This window comes from Paramisgurnus dabryanus, chromosome 4 (genome assembly GCF_030506205.2).
Source record: "Paramisgurnus dabryanus chromosome 4, PD_genome_1.1, whole genome shotgun sequence".
Classification (NCBI taxonomy): Eukaryota; Metazoa; Chordata; class Actinopteri; order Cypriniformes; family Cobitidae; genus Paramisgurnus; species Paramisgurnus dabryanus.
This window is the reverse complement of record NC_133340.1, coordinates 50,858,313-50,882,715: the sequence shown is the minus strand read 5'-3', so window position 1 is coordinate 50,882,715 and position 24,403 is coordinate 50,858,313. Positions and strand designations below refer to the sequence as shown.

Below are 24,403 nucleotides of genomic sequence, written 5' to 3'. Positions count from 1 at the left end.
CCGCCTCTGCTGATTTTGACCTTAAATGCTTAAAAATGTCTAAATTAAGTGCAGGTGCAAAGTCATAAATATATTAATTTGTGACAGTTCTACTGTTTGCACTTGAAATAAACACAGACATGACATGTAGATAATACAAATCTTTAACAAAAATATCATCTGAAAAAGGATAAAGATGTTTTAACAATTTAAAACAAAACTGTTTACTAATAATAAAACAGACAATAGCAGAAAGAATAAGCATGCATGTTTAAGTTAAGAAGAATAATGAACTTTTTAAAAAGTACCTGTATGTCCAGTTGTGCGGTCTGGAGTACATTGCTTTGCATGTAGTCCTATAAGGATCGCTTGGTCTTCTTGAATATATTAAGTCCTATAACTGCTTCAAGTACGCATTCTCTCATCAGGCCCACTCTTACAGCCTCAGGGTGGGTCATTGTTCATAATTTGGTCATCTAAATAAACTTCGGTCAATCTTGTGAATAAACACTGGGTGAATAATCTGTGAAAGACAAGCATATAGAAAACCATAAAAAGTTGCTTGTATTAGTAATAACTAGAATCAGATTTGTTTTTATGATTTTTGAAACAATGGTTATTCAAATGTAAAATCATAGTAGCCTATTAATGTAAAATCAACAAGGAAATTATATAGACCAACTTACTCTAATAATGCTACACAGTAGGTGTACAAAGGAATATCGTTTCCCTCATATTTGGACAGATCTGTGTTATTTACTCTCTTGCCAGTTTGTCATGAGTCATAACTTTATGTTCATATTTTTAAATGAATAACAAACACAACGCATTCATTTAAACAGTCCTACATTTTTACCTCACTATATTGTCTCCATCTGGGAAAGCCTGACACTGTTTCCACTAACTTATGTTATTGCAGTTATAAAGACTTTTGCCCAAGGCCTAGCCTAGAAATCTAGACGCACCCTAGCGGCCGCAAAATATATTTGCTACCAGGGTTTAGTCTAGGCACTCACAATACACTTAACCGGTCCAAAAACCAAAATTTGGTCAGGCCAATCACATCGTGTGTAGCGTCTGTGGGGCGGGCTTAACATGATGACGACAGAGCTGCAACGGTTCCTACTTGAAAACAGAGAATGGTTGCTGCTGCTGGCGAACAGCTATTGCTGAGTCCCAATTCGCATACTATCCGTCCTAAATAGTATTCGAAACTAGAATTAGTACGTCCAAAAACGTAGTATGTTGAAATGAGTATCCCAAAGATACCCGGATGGTCTACTATTTCCGGTTAGATTTCGAAGTGCAGATCGATCCACACTCTAACGGCTAATATTGCCCACAACCCATTGCGTGCGGGAGGGAGGAGCTTTGTGGTGATGTAAATATGGCAGCCAGACGCAGCAGCGGAGATGCGCCCTCAGCTTTTAAGTGTAAGAATGTAAATGTTTAACCCTAATTAAAGTTATCTTTCATTGTCTCGTAATATTCGGTTGATGTTGTGAAAATAAAGTACCATGGCTGTAGTACTGTGTCATGCATGTGTCTTTTTTATGTATTTCTTTTTATGTTTCTGTCTTAGATTTATACCTTACTATAAACCCTTCTGAAAAAAACACCTTTTACTACACTAATCATAGTTTAACCACACTGACTTATTTGTAGTAATACTGTGGCTGTACAAATGTTAACTTTATTAAGAAATATGGTTACTAAACTTTTACTATAGTAAAAGCATGGTTCATTTTCATCGCGGTATTTCTGATTTGCAAACATAAGTATAAAATAAGCCTAAAATACGTTAAACAATAGTTATACTATAAACTTTAACTATTTTGACTTTAAAATAAGTAGCTTTCATTACACACATTGTTGCACATGAACATCATAACCAGCCGCCTCACAAACTACCTGCGTTTGGTGTGCGTAACTAGGCAACCACGTTTTCGTTCACTTTGCATGACGTCATCGAAGTACGTCCCAGAACGTGCATACTCTTTTGCTACACACTCAAAAGTACGTACATTTTCCTCACAAAAACAGTACATACTTTTAGGTCGTAGTATAAGTAGGCGAATTGGGACCCAGCATATCTTTTGAAGCGGCTTTGGCCGCGACTCTGGAGGACTTAGACTTATGTTTTTCTTTGAGAGAAGAGCAAATAAACCCTACTGAAGTCCTTTTTAAGCAAGAAAGATGTGTTTGGAGTTTTGCCGACTGGTTACGGTAACTACGTCACCTTCTTCGTTGCTCTGATCCGTCATAGCGCTATCCTATTGCGTGTAGAGGCATTTTGAGGGACAACCATCCCGCCCCTTGCATTGAGCCGTTTGTGTGAAGAGTTGCCAGACCTTACATCTTGATGTAGGTCTGGCTAACCAGGCTACCCAAGGCCATTTATCTAACAAAACTGTTTTCTGTTGTTGTTGTTACTGCTGCTGCTTTTGCGTTTGTATTCCTCCATAGTACTTTTTGGCTCTTCCGTGTGGTTACGTTACCCTTCCGTCAGCGTACCTGGCTTATGATGGCTATGAGGTAAGCTTACGGCAAACTCGACGTAATGCTTGGATCACTATATCATTAATTATTCACACAATGACAGTGCCTGTCGTAACGCATTCGCTGCAATATAATTATTCATAAGCTTGTGAGCGAGCACTTACCTATTGCTTACGATGAGCTGACGTTACGATCTTCATCTTCTTCTTTTGGTTTAATGGCGGGTTACGAACCAACTTTAAAGGTGCATACCGCCACCTGCTGTGATGGAGTGTGAAAATAATGATCTGCCTCTTCTATATCCTGTTATATAACACACTATTCTTAATAAATCTCAAACTGCATTTGGCTTCCTGATTTTGGATCTTCATTTAATAAGTTGGCTATAGTAAAATCATTGCATGCTATTGCTTGTAAATCTTCCTTTAAAATACAACTCAAAATGATAGTGGCGAAGAAGTCATCTGCCATCTTGTGCTCATTAGTGGTAACGACATGCAATGCACAAATGACTAAAACGAGTTATTGTTGTTAAAGCCAGTTTCATTGAAAGCATGGTTTACCGACAATGCATTAATGATCTTATCATTTTAATAATATATTGATAAATCTATGTCCAAAGTTAAGAATATGAACGCAAAACACTAAATGACAAACATAAGTGGTGTTTTCCCGGACAGGGGTTTTCTTAAACCAGGATTAAGCCTAATTAGGAAAAAATAAACAAACATACCTTACTAAAAACATTACCTATGTGCATTTTAAGGCAAAACAAAGAGCACTGATGTATTTTAAGATATGTCAATGCATTTTTTTTTTAGTTTGTACAGCTCTTACATTTATTTTAGTCTAGGACTAGTCTAATCCCTGTCCGGGAAACCGCCCCTAAATTGCTCCCAATACAATTTTGCTGTGTTCTCCACTGTACATTGATTGTACTGATTATAATCCAAAAGTCAGACGGGCCAAGTAATTCCCACGTCATCCATTATAAAGGGAGTTTTATTGTGCAGTGTAGACAATTTCTATACAAATTAGTCCAAGTTTGAAAAACCGTTTGTTTCCATGTCACTCAGAAAGTCAGTGTGATGTCTTGAATTAGTAAGCAAGCAAAAACCATTCAAACGTTTTAGCCTGAATTACCTATAAAATGCAATTAAGCATTTTAATGTAGTTTATAATCAACATTAATTATCATGATTATCGAGGGCATAATCAAAAATAAATATTTTTGTTTTCCCTGTAGTGAGTAGCCTATCTGTCTCATATCTGCTTGGAGTTTGAAAGACTCTTCTGATGCTTTTCTATTAAGTTTATTTACATATTTGACATTGAAGTAGTCTAATGGTAAGTCTTGATTACTTTCATTTTGTGATACTTGAATTAGTTACTGCATCTCTTTAAGGTTATTTGTAACTGTATTGGAAATTATGTTGAAGTAGTTCTCCCAACCCTGTTCATACTTACACACAAATAATAACAAAATTACAGAAATCAAAGTATAATCAGTTCAATGTAAGAAGTTATTATGATTACTAATAGAAGTGTACTCTTTGTCCTGTTATTTTCCTTACCTTGCCACTCAGTCCTTTAGGTTAGGGTAGTTGAAACTATTTCTAATTTCAGCAAAAGCTCCAGAGTTAAATCAACACTGCTTAGATTCACACCCAAGGTGTTAAAAATTACCACAGAATTTTTTGTATTCTTCCTACGAACTATCACAATGCTTCAACACAAACAATAAAATTTTTGGGGTCAAGTGCTCAGCTAAGTAAAGATAAAACTAATCACTGTTAGGATGACTTCTTGTTTTTATCTTTCTTGTTAACAGCAAGTGTTCATCATAAATATTCATTTCATTATTTAACTTATCCTAGGGGCTTATCCTAAAATTATTAGAATAAAATATATGTTTGAGCTCGCTTAATTTAAAAACAACTTGCACTTACGCTTTTACTTTGTATCAATATGTGAAACAATGAATTGTTGATAAAAGGCTGTTAACAGTTACCAAAAAAGCTTAACTTCTTAAATATAACATAATATTTACATCATAAGATAATAGGCAGTCATGGTCTAATAGTTAGAGTCGGCCTTATAACCTGAGAGTTTTGCTGGTTCGAGTCTCACGGCTGACAGGTTGCGACTGAGGTGCCTTGAGCCAGCCACCTGTCTCCCAGTGTTTCCCGGGCACTGCAGTATACTGCTCTGGGTGTGTATGTTCACGACGTGCAGTGCGTGTTCACCACTCACTTGATAGGTTAAATAAAGACGTCACATTTCAAGTATGGGTTACCATACATTGGTCATTATGTCACTTTTACTTTTCCTTAAAAAGGATCAGATGGAAAAAAAACTAAAGGTGAAAACAAGAAAGCGCTTTTTTTTATTCCAATTAAAGCTATAGACATGTGTCTTATTGCCATTCTTCTTTTTTTCCAGTCATCACATATGCATTTATTCATTTAGCATATACATTCATCCAAAGTGTCTTATAGATCAGAAAATACACAGAAAAAAAGCATCAAAAGTTTATTACATTTGCATAATTGTAGTATCTGCTGCAGAGTAGTTCTAGTTACTATGACAAAGAAACGGTCTGAGTGTGACTAATCCATTGGAAGCCTCAGATTGATCTATGACACATACTTTCTGATATGGAAACTTTGTCTGAGGCAACGCGTGCCAAAAAGTAAAAAAAAAAAGCTTAAAAGGTTTGTAGTAGAGAGCCTCCTTCACACAAAATAAGATTATTAATTAAACTCAAAAAGCATGTTTTAAAGCCTAACTGCTCTATACAATGACATTGATGTTCTCCCATTAGGCCATACATATAGAGTTCCATCTGTTGTTCATATGCTAAATTGGTTGTAATTATATGTGGTATTGCTATACTGTATAGTGAATTTTTTTTTTATAAGGCATTTATAAACTAGCTGAACTAGCTTTAAGTGCAATCAGATCATGATGGCAGGTATCCAAAGACTTCATACGTAGAACATCATAATGTGTGTGTGTGTGTGTGTGTGTGTGTGTGTGTGTGTGTGTGTGTGTGTGTGTGTGTGTGTTCACAAATGATGCAGATGTACCATCTGCTTGAGCATACATTCCATTTACATTCTTAATCTTGCTATTAACCAATTGTTATTAACATAAACTTAATTAGATTACCTGTGGTTAAGTAATGTTTAAAGAAATTTTTTTCTTGCAATATTAATCATCCTCTACTGTTTATAAGAATTGTGTGACACTACTGTGTCATCATTTAACACCTCTATTTTTAAGAATATAATTCTTTCCATAGGCAGGTACTAAAAGAACAAGACATAAGACACAAAGTAAATAGAAATTGGGACTATTGCCTAATTCACAAAGCTAACAAAATTATTTATAACAAAATTAAATGATACTATAATTATTATATATAGTTCAAGCTGTAACCTATTTATGATCATTATTCACTGTTAATTACTTTTAAAAATATATATTTAGGATAAAATACTTCAATTTACAATCCTATCTGTCAGAATCCTGCCGGATCCTGTTGGTATTTAGATCTAGTTTAGCATGGCAGGGTTCTGACAGTACATATGTTCTATGTGGGAAATGTGTGGTTGTAGTATTGGTTTATTCCGACCACGCATTTCCCGGGTCTCGTCACTTTTTCCCCGATCCCTTACTCGTGATTATTTTCAGCTGTATGTAATTTACTTTCTCCCTATTTAAGAGTCCTTGTGTTTGGTGTCCAGTGCACGTTCGTCTTGTTTCATGCCTTGTCCCATGCTTGTTTCTTGCCCTGTCGGTTCCAGTAAGTTTTGTGTATATTTAAGTCTTGATCTGTTTAATGTGTTGGAAGTTATTGTTAGTTTTTGTTAAGTTTAGTGTTGTCCTCCCTTGTCTTGTTTCGCCCCCTCGTGGGTTTTGTTTTCCTGGTTTTTCCCCTGTTTTGTAATAAATTCCTTTTTTGTTACGTCCGCATCTGGGTTCGTGTTTTGTGTTTACCCAAATCCTGACAGAACGAACGTGCCAGAAAAGAACCCAGCGGACATGTTCACCGGTACTCGCCTGGCGAGACTGGGAAAGGGTTGCCGCCCCGCATACGAGTCGGGTTACGAGTTTTTTGACCCGCTCGTATGCGGACCCGAGGTCAACACCAGGCGGAACCCGAACCGTACCGCCGAACCCCATGGACTCTCGTCCATCCGAGAGGGAAGGACCGTTGGGATATGGGGGTTCGGCGACCCTGAACTCTCTCCTCCGGCTCCAGAGAGCCGCTCCCCGCCTCTGTCCCTTCGAGGGAAGCGTGAGAGGAGGATCTCCTGGGAGTCTTCATCTGGGGGGTCCTCCTCCGACTTAAGAGCACCACCTCATCCACTTTCTGTTCCGCGACCTCGAAGGAAGAACAGGAGGAAGGGGGATCTTACCCAGCGCCCAGAGCCGTCGACGCAGCCGCCAGAGCGCCCAGAGCCGTCGACGCAGCCGCCAGAGCGCCCAGAGCCGTCGACGCAGCCGCCAGAGCGCCCAGAGCCGTCGACGCAGCCGCCAGAGCGCCCAGAGCCGTCGACGCAGCCGCCAGAGCGCCCAGAGCCGTCGACGCAGCCGCCAGAGCGCCCAGAGCCGTCGACGCAGCCGCCAGAGCGCCCAGAGCCGTCGACGCAGCCGCCAGAGCGTCCAGAGCGCCCAGAGCCGTCGACGCAGCCGCCAGAGCGCCCAGAGCCGTCGACGCAGCCGCCAGAGCGTCCAGAGTGCCCAGAGCCGTCGACGCAGCCGCCAGAGCGTCCAGAGCGCCCAGAGCCGTCGACGCAGCCGCCAGAGCGCCCAGAGGCTTCGACGCAGACGCCAGAGCGCCCAGAGGCTTCGACGCAGACGCCAGCGCAACCCCAGCCGTGTGCGCAGCCAGCGCAACCCCAGCCGTGTGCGCAGCCAGCGCAACCCCAGCCGTGTGCGCAACCCCAGCCGTGTGCGCAGCCAGCGCAACCCCAGCCGTGTGCGCAGCCAGCGCAACCCCAGCCGTGTGCGCAGCCAGCGCAACCCCAGCCGTGTGCGCAGCCAGCGCAACCCCAGCCAGATTTTGCAATTTTTGGCCATGAACATTCCAGGACTTTCCCCAAGTTCACCCAGACTCCTTTCCCACCCTCCCACCCTGGACCACCCCCTATGAACTTTTGTGTTCCCCCACCCCCCCTCCCTTGTTTATTATTTTTATTGTCTCACCCCAATCCCACTGTTGTTATTGCCTGTTTGCCCTTGTTAGTCTTTGTTATGTTTTCATGGATCATGTTGTGAATGCAGTCTGTCTTGTCCCATGTTTAGTGTTCCCCCTTCGAAGGCGTCTAGTAGCCGCCTTTTGGAGGGGGGCGTACTGTCAGAATCCTGCCGGATCCTGTTGGTATTTAGATCTAGTTTAGCATGGCAGGGTTCTGACAGTACATATGTTCTATGTGGGAAATGTGTGGTTGTAGTATTGGTTTATTCCGACCACGCATTTCCCGGGTCTCGTCACTTTTTCCCCGATCCCTTACTCGTGATTATTTTCAGCTGTATGTAATTTACTTTCTCCCTATTTAAGAGTCCTTGTGTTTGGTGTCCAGTGCACGTTCGTCTTGTTTCATGCCTTGTCCCATGCTTGTTTCTTGCCCTGTCGGTTCCAGTAAGTTTTGTGTATATTTAAGTCTTGATCTGTTTAATGTGTTGGAAGTTATTGTTAGTTTTTGTTAAGTTTAGTGTTAGTTTAGTGTTGTCCTCCCTTGTCTTGTTTTGCCCCCTCGTGGGTTTTGTTTTCCTGGTTTTTCCCCTGTTTTGTAATAAATTCCTTTTTTGTTACGTCCGCATCTGGGTTCGTGTTTTGTGTTTACCCAAATCCTGACACCTATCTATCTGTTCGTTCTGTGTATTTAGGTCAGATTCGCCACACCACTAGATGGTGGTAAAACTCCATGTCCATGATTTCTAACGCGTTAACACGTGATTTACGCGTTAACACGCATTTACGCGTTAACACGTAGTGCGTGTTAACACGTGATTTACGCGTTAACACGTAGTGCGTGTTAACACGTATTTTTAACATGTTTTTTTCCCTGTTGGCCTTCCATAGTGTTAACACGTGTTAACGCGTAAATCACGTGTTAACACGTACTTACGCTGTTTTTTTTACCACCACCTACTGGTGTGGTGCTTTTGCTTAAACACAGAAACAACAAACAAGGCTTGAATATCTCAGGATGTAAAGTAATCTATATTTTGAGCATCTTTTGAAAGCATTAGTAGGTTACAACTACATATTTTTAAACAGTTAACTATAACAGTTCAACCCTTGAAGTTCATGACCACTTTCGCACATTTCTCTAAACTATATTTTTAAATGCACTTTAACTTTATCATGTTCCTAAACCCTAACTGGTAACTGTCACATGAAAACAGCACATTTAGTTTTCACAAGTCAACCCATATGCATTATATTTGTTTGTGAGCCCCTTTGATGACCCCATTAAGTCTTATGAAGCTGCCATTGCTTTAGATAGCTTTATAGTAAATTGTTTTGCTTTATCCTTCAAAGTTCAATTGATCAATTATATATATTTTTATTATCATTAGACACACACAGGACAAAAAACACACAATAAATAACACTGGTGAGGATCATATATGTCTTCCAGATGCTGTGTTGTCCGTGTAAAATGTGTTGAGGTGGTAAAACGAGGAAGGCTGTGTGAATGAGTCCTTTTTCTCGGGATGTTTTCATCTTTGCTAGAGATGGAGCAAGCAGTACTGTAGACTCCAAATACTCATCCTTTTCAATATTGTAATGAAAACAGAGATGTATACCATAGTTTAATGTTGCATGTGCAAATAAACAGTTGTTTTTAGATATGAGGTGTTTATGTTTCTATGTTGCTCTCTATTTTCCTTGGCCTTTTTCATAAGGGTTTAAGTGCCTGACACACTACTATGTAGAATACATAAGGAATGAAAAAGATACATGATGCTTTTAAAATAACGTAATATTCAACTTTTATTTATTCCATAAAACAGTAATTACTAAATTTAAGACTCAAATTCCCCAGGGAAAGAAATATCTTTGCTTTTCCATTGCCTTTCTTCATTTAATAATTGATAAGTTAGTAAATTGTTCTTTGCAGTATCCAGATGTGATGGCCCTTCCATTGTATAGCACATCACATGGAGTATGAACTACCCTATCTTTTGTGATTTTGTTAAATGGTTTAGAAAGCCTTTAATGGACAGTGGTCCCCTGCTTCAAAAACAGCAGACCTCCAACATCAAGCTTAGCAGAGCCGGGGTGGTTGGTGAGAATTGTTTTGGTTGGCTGAAGAAAGATGGTGATGACCTCAGAAGTGCAATGCCTGCAGCACAGAAATGGTAAAGGTTATTGTGCTGCCCTGGGAAATAGGTGACATAGGAATGGTAGAATATGTAGGCCTAATGCACATCACAGCCTGTAAACTGTTAAGTCTTATAACTTTATACAACCAGAATGTACTGTAGTGAAAACATAAATGACAAAGAAAACAGAGCTTTATTACATGAACTCTATAATAAGAATTTGGCAAATTATATGGAATATAAACTCCAAAAGAAAAAATGTTTGATCAGTTATAAATAAATCTTATTTAATATTTGATTATTAATAAAACCCATAAACAACAAACATTGGCAACAAAGGCATATCATTGTTTCCAACCAAAAACATTGTAATAGGTAGTTTTGACATAGGAAACAGAAATACAGACTCTCTAAAAAATGCTAGGCCCATCATAAAGACAACTGTGTAAGGTTGAGACCCTACTTATATCACTTGGTCAAAAAAAGGTCACAGACTCAACTGTAAGCACAAAACAGTTTATTTAATGCGCAATGAAAATCTCAATTCCAGAATGCAGAGACTCACCAATCAGCAGGGTGGCACTAAAGTGAGTCAACGCTGAGGATGGCACCTGGCAGAAAGAGTCAGAGGTCAAGGCATCAGACAGGAAATGTTATCGGGGAGAGCAGCGAGGCAGGCAGACAGGATGAAGAGAGCCGAAGAAAGCCAAAGGAGAGCCAACCGATGTAAAGCTAGCCATAGAGAGGGAAGATGAGGCTGGGAGAATGGTGCAGATGGCATCAGGGCACGATCGGGAGAGAACAGAGAGGAGTCAGAAAGAAAAAGCACTGACAGTGCATTTCATCAACGTCAATTAATTAGATGACTAGAGGGAGGGGAGGATATAGCCCGGGATACACTGCATGATTTTTGGCGGTCCCACACGAAAGATTACCATCATGAAACATTTGTGGCAATTTTTGTGATCGTGGCTCTTCGGTGGTCCTATGTCGACCAGCGTACCAGTATTTGTTTACCACTAGCGCATGCTGGTGACATTACACTTAACTGGAGTCACAGTCGTCAGAACCTATGAGTCAATAGTTTAAATGATCCATGTCGCACTGTGTGATAAGGTAATGATATTATAGGAGAGCAAAAATCCTCCAGTGTATCCTGGGCTTAAGACAATGACTGGTACGTGCATGGCCACCTGTCAAACAAACCAATGACAAAACACACAGTGTACAAACACATAAACAGAAACAACCGATCAGAACAAAGCTGTGACACACTTTTAGCTATAGTATTCAATCAGATACTGGTTGCCCAAATTCATTGATTGTTTCATTAGACAGAAACAGGTTTTGGAATGTTTGGTGTGATGTTTGCTGTATCGGTCAAGTTAACAAGTGAAAACTCTTCTGTAATCAAGTGCTATTTGGGGCTGAATATTTTATTTAGTATGAAAAGTAAAAGTTGCACTCTGATTTTGACCTTAAATGCTTACTTAAGTGCAAAGTCATAGATATATTCATTTGTGACAGTTCTACTGTTTGCACTTGAAATAAACACAGACATGACATGTAGATAATAAAAATCTTTAAACAAAAATATCATCTGAAAAAGGATAAAAATATTTTAAAAATTTAAAACAAAACTGTTTACCAATAATAAAACAGGTGTGGGATTTTTATGTTGTTTTATTAATCAGTATGTCATGTTATAATTGATATGTGCCATTATGCTTTCTGTGCTGAGATATGTGAGTAAATGTCTGTGTGTAAAGTTGAAAGGCTGTTCCAGTTGGGGGTAGGAACAAAGCCCTGAAGAGAAAACACGCAGAACATATGGTTTCAATAAACAAGTTGTTTGCTTTATAACTATGTTATATTTAGAGAAAGTGAAAATTAGTATGTTTAACTAATGAATGCATTTAACCAATTCATGAACAATGGAGTACTGTTGTGTTGTTGAATAATTATGTTTTACATATTTACTGCCTACATTTCATGCTGATTGCTAAAAGTGTTAAAGTTACAAAGATGTCCAAATAAGGACTGTGGAAATTGATTTTGTTCCATTTTTATATTTCTTTAATTGATCATTTTATTCTATAAACATTGTGTGTTTCATATATGCACTGAGCTATTATGTAGAAATGAGGTGTTTATGTTTGAGAGTGGAGAGTTACCAGTTTTTGTGTGTGTGCTGTAAGGAGGATTAGCGAGGAATTTACGCCTGGTATAGATCAAGATAAGAGAGAGGCCTGAGGGGGAAAGCAAACAGGCAACTATTTCATTAACTAATGCTTTAATGTTCACAGGATAAAATGTGCAATGTATTTCTTACGTAATCAGTATTAATCATTAAATAATTGATGTAATAAATATAAGATGTTGTCTTTGATAAATTTGTATTAACCAATGAAATGAAGGTTGCATACAGAATAACTTAATGGGGGCAGGGCAGCTCAACCTTGAAGAAACAGAGTCTCCTGTGTGTGTGTGTGTGTGTGTGTGTGTGTGTGTGTGTGTGTGTGTGTGTGTGTGTTTTCTTTCCTAACAGATGGTTTTTAATAATGATTAAAGTGTTTGCTTAGAAGTAGTATTGCAGTAAAAGATTTAATATGTGTTTATCTATCTAAAGAAGTTAATGTGTGCCTTATTCATATAACCAATTTTACAAATAATGAAATGATGTCATGATATTGAAATATGTTTTACATAATAATCACTTTCATCTTACAGCTTATGTTTTTTATAAATGAATGTTTTATTAATGATTTGTTTTTAAGAAAGCATTATAACATGCTATTCAAAGTGGAGGAGTACTGGAGAGGAACTGCAGGGCTCCCAGGGATGAGAGGAGAACAGTTTGTTTTTCTTTGTCTATGTGTGTCCATCTTTGCCTACAGGCTAAAATTGGGTGTGGTGATGGAGTCAGATGGACGAGGGGAATGGCCTTTGTGGGTGGAGATTTTCTGAAGAAAGATCGACGTCACATATTTTATAAATAAGCATGTTACTTCCTGAGCTGGTTGTTCGCTACTTGAGAGGACCCAGCGCTGTTAAACTTTTTCATATCTGATCAATAAATATTTGAACTTAGATATACGTATCTTGTGCCTTTCCTCTAAATTATGAACATGCAAATGGACGCCTTAAAGTCCAACAATTGGTGACCGCCGACGTTTTGTGGAGGGAAAGGAGAGAGTGAGAGGAAGGAGGGTTTCACATTGAAGAAACCAGAGTAAGGGAGGGCTCCTAAAATAAAGGTAAGCAGAAACCTGTTATATCAAATTCTGCTATTGGACATATACCAAATTACTTGTGTTGATAAGGAGATCCGAACTGAATTACAAATTTACATTTTTGTAAATTGATCAGAGTGAAAAACTTTTATTTTTATAGATATTAAGAGATTTATTAAAATTGGGTTTGAGGCCCTTAATGTATTAGACATTATAAAGTAATAAGTTTGGGTTAGAGGCCCTTAATGTACTAGACATTATAAAGTAATAAGTTTGGGTTTGAGGCCCTCGGGTTAAAGTCCCGTAAAGGTAAATTGTGGTTGGAGTCCATTAATGTATTAGACATTATAAAGTACCAAGTGGGTTAAAGTCCCTCGGATGCAAATTCCGTAAATTCTAATTTTAATCCGGATATTATTTAATCGCTTTCAACTTTCGCTAAAAAGACGGGTCAGTAGTCGCGCGGGTGAAACCCCTGAAAACTACTGGTGTATATATTCTTTTGCTAGATTAGAGTGACGTTTTGTGGTTTTTTGAAATTCTGAATGCTTGTAAATTGTGTGAAAATGGCTAAATTTCAGAAAGAATGTGATGAGTATGAGTGTCCACCAGTGTATGTGTAATCGCAAAAGATTGTGAGGCTTAGGATGGTCCGAACAGATCCAAATGCTTTTGTATATAAAGAAAAGACAAAAAGAGGTTGCATTAGCGTGGAACACGTTGAGAGAAGAAAACTGTTGGGAGGCAGAGGAGAAAAAGAGAGTTCCTCTCACGCCTATTATTTTTGCCATGGAACATAGACTGGTAAACAAAATTAAGATTGTAAAAGCAGAAGGAAAAAGTGGTTTGGTAAAGGACCAAATGTGACAAGCTTAGAGATTAGCTCTGGTTGCTGCTGCCATGCAGGCTATTAAATCAAATAGAAAAGGGGAAGTTGGCAGTGGTGCAGCTGCAAAGCCAAAGGAAGTTAAACAAGGAAACAGTCAGCCAGACTCAAGTGTGACACCTACGGCTCCTCCTCCAGCTCCACCCCCAGTGAAATCGATCTACCCCTCCTTGCACACACCTCCTCCTTATGAGAAAGCCAAAGCCCCAATGCAACAGCCTGTTTTTCAAATCAATAGCGGTGAATTAAATGTAGATGTAGATTTTATTTGTGTGAAAATGTAGTGTGTCTGTGATATAATGAGTCTGTTAAAACCATAAATGGGATTAAGCAAAACCTAGCAGAAAGACAGAGGCGAAGCTTTGAAAGAAAAACAACAAATTACAGAAAAGAGTAGAGACCAAGTTATTAAAGGTGGAAATAAAGATCAAAAATAAAAAAGGACAGAAAAATTATTAAAAGGTGAATGACATAGATAAATTATACAAAAAGATTTAACAAAATGAAGAGGAGTCTTCATCTGATGGTGGAAGGTCACAAGATAAATTTTATTTTAAATTGAAAGGCAATATTTTGCAATGGGTTAAGTTAAACCTTGAAAGGCTGAAAGCTCTCATCCTTTGACATTCAAGAAAGTGACTAAAAAGCTGGCAAGAAACAGACAATGAAAAACTGTGTGTGACATCAAAGTGTTGGAGTTGCAAAGAGAGGAGTAACTCATAAACTGGACTGAGAACACATTCTATTTGAATGGGACTATACTTGAACTGAAGCAGTGAAGGGGGCACTGCATATGGTCAGAGACAATTACAAGGATGAAACACCAAAAAGACTGAGTGGAATCCAGAAAGACTCACAAAGACAATAATGTTCTTGGAGGCAAGAGAAACTGGACAATATTTCACTGGACACTGAACTTTTTCATCTTCATACAGGCCTTTGAGTGAAAAAGGGGAAAGAGTAAACAGCCGTTCAATGTTTAGTAAAGACCTTGTTACTATAGGGACACAGACAATCTTTATGAGAAAATCAGCTAGACACATTTAAAGGCTGATCAAGAACTTTGTTGTTAGGTGTGACTACCTGTTCTGAAATCAAATCAGACTCCTATTAATCTGACAGGAAGAAATGCATAATTGAATTTGGTATCTACAGAGGAAGTCAGAATTCCACTGATGGTACTGAGCTAAAAAGCAAATATATATGGCATAGAACAGCTATGGCAGAAAGGAAATTAAAATAGATAAAATAAATAAATTGAAAAAGAAAAAAAGAACACCATAGAACACTATAAAAGGTAAACAAGTAAAGCTGTGACAATAGAAAAATAACTGATTATTGTAACAAACTTTGTATTTAAGGAAATTGCCAGCCCATTATTTATTATTATTATTTATTGTTTATTTGACAGGGACGTTGCACAACAAATGTGTTGCACAGACCAGAAATAGCTTCAAGCTAATTTTCATCTGTAGTCCCTGGACAGCGGCAAAGTGACAACAAGTTAATACAGTGTACAATAAACATTTCTACCAATAAGTCCACTCACAGTACAAAATACAAATAAAACACCTATAAAAATATCGTCTCAACAAATGCACTAACTGCAGTATTTACAACTATTAAAATTTACCTGCTATAACCCAATTTACCAATTTTTGTGCTAATGATTACAAAACTGCCCATTTTTCAACCACTTTTTAAGGTTAAATTTAAACTGTTGCAATGTTATACTCTCTCGCACAGTTAAAGGCAACGAATTCCACATCCCTGCTGCTTTTACTGAGAAGCAATTCTGTCCAAAGGTAGAGGACCTAAATTTAACATAACAGTCTCCTCTAGAGGTGGCATCATATAGACATCATATATGTGCATGAAGGTGTTCACATGGCAGATCTAATCACTGAGGGTGAGCCAAATGATTGGATACCATTGACTGATATAAAAATTATTATTATTGTAATTAATTATAATTGTTATACCATTGACTGAAAAAGCAAATAAATTGAGAGATGGTTTGTTCGCGGTACCACTGACAACTACCCCACCGTTAATCACACTGTTTACAGATGGTTGTTGTTTCAGAGCAGCAGATGACACATTCAAGGCAGGCTTTGCTGTGGTTGAGCAAGTTGAGGGTGATTTTGTGACTAGAGTGAGTGGTAGATTGAAAGGTAAACGGTCAGCACAGAGAGCTGAAATAATAGCTGTTATCAAAGCCTTGCACTACACTGGTGAAGAGAGGGTGATTATTTATAGTGATTCTGCATATGTGATTGGTGCAGTATATATGGAACTGCCATATGGCAGATAGGTGGGTTTGAAACCAGGAAAGGCCGGCCTATAGTAAATGCTAGCAAAGCCTGACACATACTACAGGCTGTGAAGGTACCTAATGAAGTGGCTGTTGTCAACTGCCTAATAAACCACTTATATCCCCAACCATGGTTTCCCAAGACAAAGTTAGATATGACAAAATTGACAAACATGCACTGGAATTGACATATAGTTTCGGGGCTGCTTATCACCCCAATGCTAGAGCAAAGCTGAAATAGTGAACCTGACTTTGACATTAAAACTTGACTTGACAAACTATGTGCACAGACAAAAATAACATGGCTTGACGCATTACCAATTGCATTAATGTCTATTCACTTTTCTGTTAACAGGATCACTGGTTTGACACCATTTGAATTGCTTACAGGTCGTCAGTTTCCGGGTCCGAGGAACGCCTTGGTGTAGGATCCAATCCTGCCACTAACTAATGCTGTTTATTTCTACAAACTAACTGCTATGATTGAAAATTTTTCCTGCCAGGCTACCACACAACGAAATTGTAAGAATGACCAAGCTGTTACAAATGATGATTGGGTTTCTAACAGACACAGGTGTGGACCTGAGGACTCAGGTCCAAGAGAGGGAGAGTGTTGAAAGTGAAAGTGAATCAGCTGGAATACAGAGAGGACAAACAGGAAGTGGTAACACATCAGTGGTAACACTCACACAACACCAACAACAAAGTCAACAAACACATTTTTTCCAGCGCAGTAACAGAACCCCTAGCACACTGTGTGAGTGCAGATTGTGCCTATGGAGCAGGTATAGCCGTACAATTCAAAGCGAAGTACGGTACACAAAAGGTTGTAAGACAGAACAGACACACAGGTGAATGTGCAGTTACCCACGAGGACGACGGCAGATTGATTTTTCATTTAATAACAAAACAAAATTGTACTGATTTACCAACATATGAGAATTTTACCCACAGCCTCAGACGTATGAGAGAGTGGTGTGAGAAAGAAAACATAACAAGTGTATCCACTCCCCGGCTGGGGTGTGGCTTAGATAAATTGGATTTCCACAAAGTGCTGGAAATCCTGACAGAAGTGTTTAGAGACCTGAATATCACAATTACCATATATTCATTATAACCTGGGTAACTACATACCATATTGACCTTTGAATTTTGACCTTTGAATTTCTTAAGTTTCTTATACAATTGTACAGTATTAATTTCATATTTAATTTTTCTTTTCCTTTTTGAATTTACGATTGTTATTTGAGTATTAGCCAATAGGCATAAGTGTATTTTTTCCACAGAGATGAAGCTATATGCAAATTGGAAGGTTCTGTGGGCCGTAGGAGTTATAACTGCAATTATAGTCACCATAATATTTGGCATAAACAATGGAGATCCCTGTGTAACAGACTGATAGTGTCTGCAATAGAGAAAAAAGAAAATCCACCCAAATACAGCATCCCGCTATTAGGCCTACAGAACCTGGATGAGGAGGAAGAAGAAAATGTGTGACCTCTTTCAGAGGTCAAGAGAGGGAATTGTGGGATTTTTATGTTGTTTTATTAATCAGTATGTCATGTTATAATTGATATGTGCCATTATGCTTTCTGTGCTGAGATATGTGAGTAAATGTCTGTGTGTAAAGTTGAAAGGCTGTTCCAGTTGGGGGTAGGAACAAAGCCCTGAAGAGAAAACACGCAGAACAGATGGTTTCAATAAACAAGTTGTTTGCTTTATAACTATGTTATATTTAGAGAAAGTGAAAATTAGTATGTTTAACTAATGAATGCATTTAACCAATTCATGAACAATGGAGTACTGTTGTGTTGTTGAATAATTATGTTTTACATATTTACTGCCTACATTTCATGCTGATTGCTAAAAGTGTTAAAGTTACAAAGATGTCCAAATAAGGACTGTGGAAATTGATTTTGTTCCATTTTTATATTTCTTTAATTGATCATTTTATTCTATAAACATTGTGTGTTTCATATATGCACTGAGCTATTATGTAGAAATGAGGTGTTTATGTTTGAGAGTGGAGAGTTACCAGTTTTTGTGTGTGTGCTGTAAGGAGGATTAGCGAGGAATTTACGCCTGGTATAGATCAAGATAAGAGAGAGGCCTGAGGGGGAAAGCAAACAGGCAACTATTTCATTAACTAATGCTTTAATGTTCACAGGATAAAATGTGCAATGTATTTCTTACTTAATCAGTATTAATCATTGAATAATTGATGTAATAAATATAAGATGTTGTCTTTGATAAATTTGTATTAACCAATGAAATGAAGGTTGCATACAGAATAACTTAATGGGGGCAGGGCAGCTCAACCTTGAAGAAACAGAGTCTCCTGTGTGTGTGTGTGTGTGTGTGTGTGTGTATGTGTGTGTGTGTGTGTGTGTGTGTGTGTGTGTGTGTGTGTGTGTGTGTGTGTGTGTGTGTGTGTGTTTCTTTCCTAACAGATGGTTTTTAATAATGATTAAAGTGTTTGCTTAGAAGTAGTATTGCAGTAAAAGATTTAATATGTGTTTATCTATCTAAAGAAGTTAATGTGTGCCTTATTCATATAACCAATTTTACAAATAATGAAATGATGTCATGATATTGAAATATGTTTTACATAATAATCACTTTCATCTTACAGCTTATGTTTTTTATAAATGAATGTTTTATTAATGATTTGTTTTTAAGAAAGCATTATAACATGCTATTCAAAGTGGAGGAGTACTGGAGAGGAACTGCAGGGCTCCCAGGGATGAGAGGAGAACAGTTTGTTTTTCTTTGTCTATGTGTGTCCATCTTTGCCTACAGGCTAAAATTGGGTGTGGTGATGGAGTCAGATGGACGAGGGGAACGGCCTTTGTGGGTGGAGATTTTCTGAAGAAAGATCGACGTCACATATTTTATAAATAAGCATGTTACTTCCTGAGCTGGTTGTTCGCTACTTGAGAGGACCCAGCGCTGTTAAACTTTTTCATATCTGATCAATAAATATTTGAACTTAGATATACGTATCTTGTGCCTTTCCTCTAAATTATGAACATGCAAATGGTCCAACACAGATCTGTCCTAAAGTCCAACACAGGCAATAGCAGAAAGAATAAGCATGCATGTTTAAGTTAAGAAGAATATAAGTTTTTTTTTAAAGTACCTGTATGTCCAGCATGTACAGTCCCATAAGGATCCCTTGGTCTTCTTGAGTATATTAAGTCCTATAACTCCTTATAAAAGTATAAGTCATATAAAAGTATACATTCTCTCATTAGGCACACTCTTACAGCCTCAGGGTGGGTCATAATGTGCATAATTTGGTCATCTAAATCAGCTTTGGTCAATCTTGTGAATAAATACTTGGTGAATAATCTGTGAAAGACAAGCATATGCAAAGAAAGACATAAAAAGATGCTCGTATTAGTAATAACTAGAATCAGATTTGTTTGTATGATTTTTAAACAATGGCTATTCAAATGTAAAATCATAAAATTAATGTAAAATCAACAAGGAAATTATATATACCAACTTACTCTAATAATGCTACACAGTACAAAGGAATATACTTTCACTCATATTAGGACAGATCTGTGTTATTAACTCTCTTGCCAGTATGTCATGAGTCATAACTTTATGTTCATATTTTCAAATTAATAACAAACACAACACATTCATTTAAACAGCACTAACATTTTACCTCACTATATCGTCTCCATCTGTGAAAGCCTGACACAGTTTCCATCAACTTATGTGATTGCAGTTAAAAAGACTTTTTTCCAAGGCCATTTACATGACAAAACTGTCTTCTGTAGTTACTGCTGCTTCTTTTTCTTCTTTTTCTATTTACTATGACAAAGAAACGGTCTGAGCTTGACTAATCCATTGGAGGCCTCAGATTGATCTATGACACATACTTTCTGATATGGGAACTTTGTCTGAGGCACTTCATGCCAAAAAGTAAAAAAAAGCTTAAAAGGTATGTAGTACAGAGCCTCCTTCAGACAAAATAAGATTATTAATTTAACTCGAAAAGCATGTTTTAAAGCCTAACTGCTCTCCACATCCACTATACAATGACATTGATGTTCTCCCATTAGGCCATACGTATAGAGTGCCAGTGCCAGCATACATTCCATTTACTTTCATAATCTTGATATTAACCAATTGTTATTAACAATTATATTACCTGTGGTTAAGTAGTAATTAAAGTAAAGTTTTTTTCTTGCAATATTAACCATCCTCTACTGTTTATGAGAATTGTGTAACACTACTGTGTCATCATTTAGCACCTCTATTTTTAAGAATATAATTATTTCTATAGGCAGGTGCTAAAAGAACAAGACATAAGACACAAAGGAAATAGAAATTGGGACCATTGCCTAATTCACAAAGCTAACAAAGTCATTTTCAAACACATTAAATTATACCAAAATTAATATATATAGTCAAAGCTGTAACCTATTTATGATCATTATTCACTGTTAATTACTTTTAAAAATATATATTTAGGATAAAATACTTAAATTTACAATCCTAACTATCTGTCTGTTCTGTGTATTTAGGCCAGATTCCCCACACCACTAGATGGTGGTAAAGCTCCATGTCCATGATTTCTAACGTGCCAGCATAAGAAATGACGCGTTAACACGTGATTTACGCGTTAACGTTACGCATTAAGGGCGATTTATAGTCGTGCGTAGGTCCTACGGAGTAGCAGCGACGGCGTAGGTTCCGCGTCAGTTTTCATTTATACTTGTGCGTCGCCGTCCGCGTCGACGTGCAAACACACGCGAAACCGTTGGTTGGCAGTAATCACGCGTGTAACCACAGTAGCAGCAGAAGTCGTCACAGAAGAAGAAGCTAACCCACAAACGAAGAAGAAATAGCAACTTGTTGTGTATAATTTGAGAAGACCAGCAATGATGGAAGTAAATAAACAGCGACTTATGTTTCAGTTTGAGTTAAATCACTCCTCAACTTGGCTCATCTTTGTTTTCACCGTCTCAAACGGAAATACCTATGACGCAGTTTTTTTACCTGACGGGAGGGGTTCTGGTGTACCAATCACAGCGCTTACGGTCCGCGTAGAGCTGACGCGCTGTTAGAAATTTTGTGAGGTGGGCGTCAGGCTACACAGAGCTACGCACAGGCTACGGATAGCCTACGCCGTAGCTACGCCGTAGGACCTACGCATGACTATAAATCGCCCTTTAACACACTACGTGTTAATGCGTATGTTTCACAGGTTTTGTCCCTTTTGGCTTTCCATACCCATGATGAAAATACAGCACACTATTTTTTTGCTTCAGCAGCGGTTTAGCCTAGTAGCGTGTGCCTGCACAACCGGAGGCTGCACTTTTAGGACCGTAGTTTTAGGATCGCAATTCTAGGACCCTGGATTTTAGTGACAACGCCACCTAGCGAATTAGAGGACCAGCAAAGATGGACGACAAACAGAGTGTGAGTATCAAATGTGAATCAATTTTTATTTGAACATTAAATACAATCGTGATGCATTTCATTGGAAAGGTATCGTAACCGAAGTGATCGTGATTTGCTAAATAGTCTTGAAATCATAGCCATCATACGTATATTAGATAATGCTGTAAATGAATTGTTAGCACATTCGTTTAACTAAACTGTTGCATGAATTTTTATGCTTATGGTAAAGTGTCCCGTGTGTGTATGGTAAACATCCGCATGTTTCTGTCAACATAGTAAATAAGATGTTTTCCTTCTTCTCTGTTTCGGTATACACTGAACCATGTGACAGACACATGGTTTGAATTCCAGGAGGTGAGTTGATTCAAAAATGTGTATGAGGATGAAATTGATAAAAAAAATGTACAATTTATAAACTAACGACTATCCTAATCATTATCACATTTCTTTCAAATGGACATGCCTTTGATTCGGAAGTGATGGTGTCTTCTTCTTATGGAGCGTTTTAAAATTGATGGGTATGACAGCCCTAAACAATATGTGTATATTAACCTGGGGCCGTATTCACAAAGAATTTTAAGGCTAAAAGTAGCTCCTAACTGGCGAATTTAGGAGCAACTCCTAAAAATACTGGGCGTGTCACTCCTAACTTTAGGACTCCTAATTTTTTTCACTAAAAGTAATTCACGAAGCATTTTAGCCCTAAAAGTAGCACCTAAGTCTGGGACAGCTTAAAAGAAGTCGAGAGGACTCCTAACTCACTAAGACCTATTCACAAAGGATCTTAAAATGCCTTAGGTGCTGATCCTCCTTAACATGGACAATTTCACCAACTCAAAATGCACATAACACTTAAAAGCACACTTTAATGTAAGCATATTGTTTATGACATTTGTTTCATAATTCATTACATTCATGACAAGCAGGAAGTTTTTTAGAATTACATGAAACAATAATGAAATTAAATATTTAATATTATAGGCATATCTGTTGCCATGCTAGTCTGTTTAAATGCTGCAATCTCAACCCTCTACTGCGATTGTAATGTCTCGCATTCGTCCGGGGTCCGCGACATAAGCGGGAATGCTGCATTGATCTGCAAATCCTCTCCCCAGTGATGCGCGGGTTGATCCGAAATGAGCGGATGCATGTGGTCACCCGCGGTCACGAGTCATCCAAAAATATTTTTTATGATATTCGGGTCGCGTTCGGTCGGGTCGTTTGAAATAAAGATGGCAATTAACTATTAAACAATTACTACTTAAAAAAAATGCGGGCCAGGGAGCGGGTCGGGTACACTACTTATTTTTTATTTTTTGCGGTCCGAGTTGCGGGCGGGTTAGTTGAAAACGTTGGTCGGGTGCCAGTTGTTTTGTACATTGACCCGCGCATCACTTTCTCGCATGTCTCACGCTTAGTTTTGCTTGATATCTCAGTGCCGAATTTCCCTTTTATTACGTGTCTTTTTTCCAGCACCAACTGGACCAGCAGCAGTAACTGATCCTGCATCCATTTGGGCTTTCTTTTTCGTTTTGGCGAAAATGTATTTATTACATTAGGCAGGCTTCTTTAATATGGGCAACGTTTCCTTGCTTTAAGTAGTCTATTGAGGCTAATAGGATGTACATTAATCAAGCGAGTGTTAATGCAATGTCGTTTTATTATTAGGCAATTGGCGGTTTTCATTTGTATTAGGCTTGATTTAATTTAATTTAATTCACGACTTTTCTTTAATATATGCATTTCGATGGCATTACTATTATTATTATTTTGTATAGGACACAGACATATTTCGATATTGTAATTATCTATTATTATATTGTATTATTATGGCGTCTGTGTTATGTTCCGCATGACAGCCCTGTCATCTAACAACCAATCACCGTGGTCATTGCGAGGCAGCTCGTGCATGAGAATTGACGTCATCCGTAGCAACGAAGACTCACTCTTAGTTTAGGAGTTATAATTTTTCCTTACTAAAAGTAGGTCTGAAAGGCGTTGTGAATAACTTTTAAGAGAAAACTCCTAGCTAAAATCTTTTAGTGCGATTTAGGAGTACTCTTAGTGATAAGATAAAATGCTTTGTGAATACGGCCCCTGATGACTAATTCAAGTTAATATTATAAGTAGACACAAAGTTTTTTTTTTTTGCTATATTCTAGATTAATCTTGTTATTCATTTTTGAAAGGCATGGCCAGAGGTTTGCCTTCTGGACTGATGAGGCCAGAAGCTTGTTACAGGGAACCCTTCAGCCAAGGGTACAGAGTGCCAAGAAAGCGTGCCATCACTGAGGAAATTCCAGTCCACATGCAGGCTGTCTTTGACCGCACTGCAGAGGAAAAGAGAATGGTGGATTATATTGTACAGTCACCAGGGGCTGAACAGCATTTTGTGGTACTTCAACATATTCATCATTACATACTCACAGTAAATAAATCAACCAGGGCTTTTGTTAAAATTATTGTCAACTATGTGCCACATTTATTGGCAGTCACAGGCCAATAAAAATCCTGTCTGTGCCTGTAGGATGTACTTAATGGGAAGACTTCAAAGTGGTATCCTCCGAAGTCCTTTCGCCAGGTGCCTGTCTACCTTGACAGTGAAGAACAACAGGACAACCTTTGTGCTTTTCTGAAGTGTGTTCTATATAAAACACCTACGAAACTGAGCTTCACAGATGAAGTGCAGTTAATCTGTGATGTTCTATTTCCAGAAGTATGTATAAC

General features: G+C 38.1%; 1 protein-coding gene and 1 long non-coding RNA gene across 4 annotated transcripts in view; both read right to left on the bottom strand.

Moving 5' to 3' along the window:
• LOC135736117 (uncharacterized) overlaps positions 1–2,963 on the bottom strand; it is a 32,484-nt gene extending 29,521 nt beyond the window's left edge. The window contains exons 1-2 of one of the 3 annotated variants that reach the window (XR_010527807.2): positions 2,643–2,776; positions 288–502 (exon numbers count right to left, since the gene is read on the bottom strand). The gene's annotated coding sequence lies outside the window, so the exon portion shown is untranslated. Of the gene's footprint in view, positions 1–287; positions 503–2,642 lie in introns of all 3 variants that reach the window. The other 2 variants (XM_065254903.2, XM_065254902.2) reach the window with 2 other exon arrangements.
• A 6,509-nt stretch (positions 2,964–9,472) lies between these two features.
• LOC135736116 (uncharacterized) lies at positions 9,473–11,404 on the bottom strand. Its single transcript, XR_010527805.2, has 2 exons — positions 10,388–11,404; positions 9,473–9,842 (listed from the first exon to the last, which is right to left on the bottom strand). It is a non-coding gene; the product is annotated as an uncharacterized lncRNA (long non-coding RNA).
• Between the last annotated feature and the right edge of the window lie 12,999 nt (positions 11,405–24,403).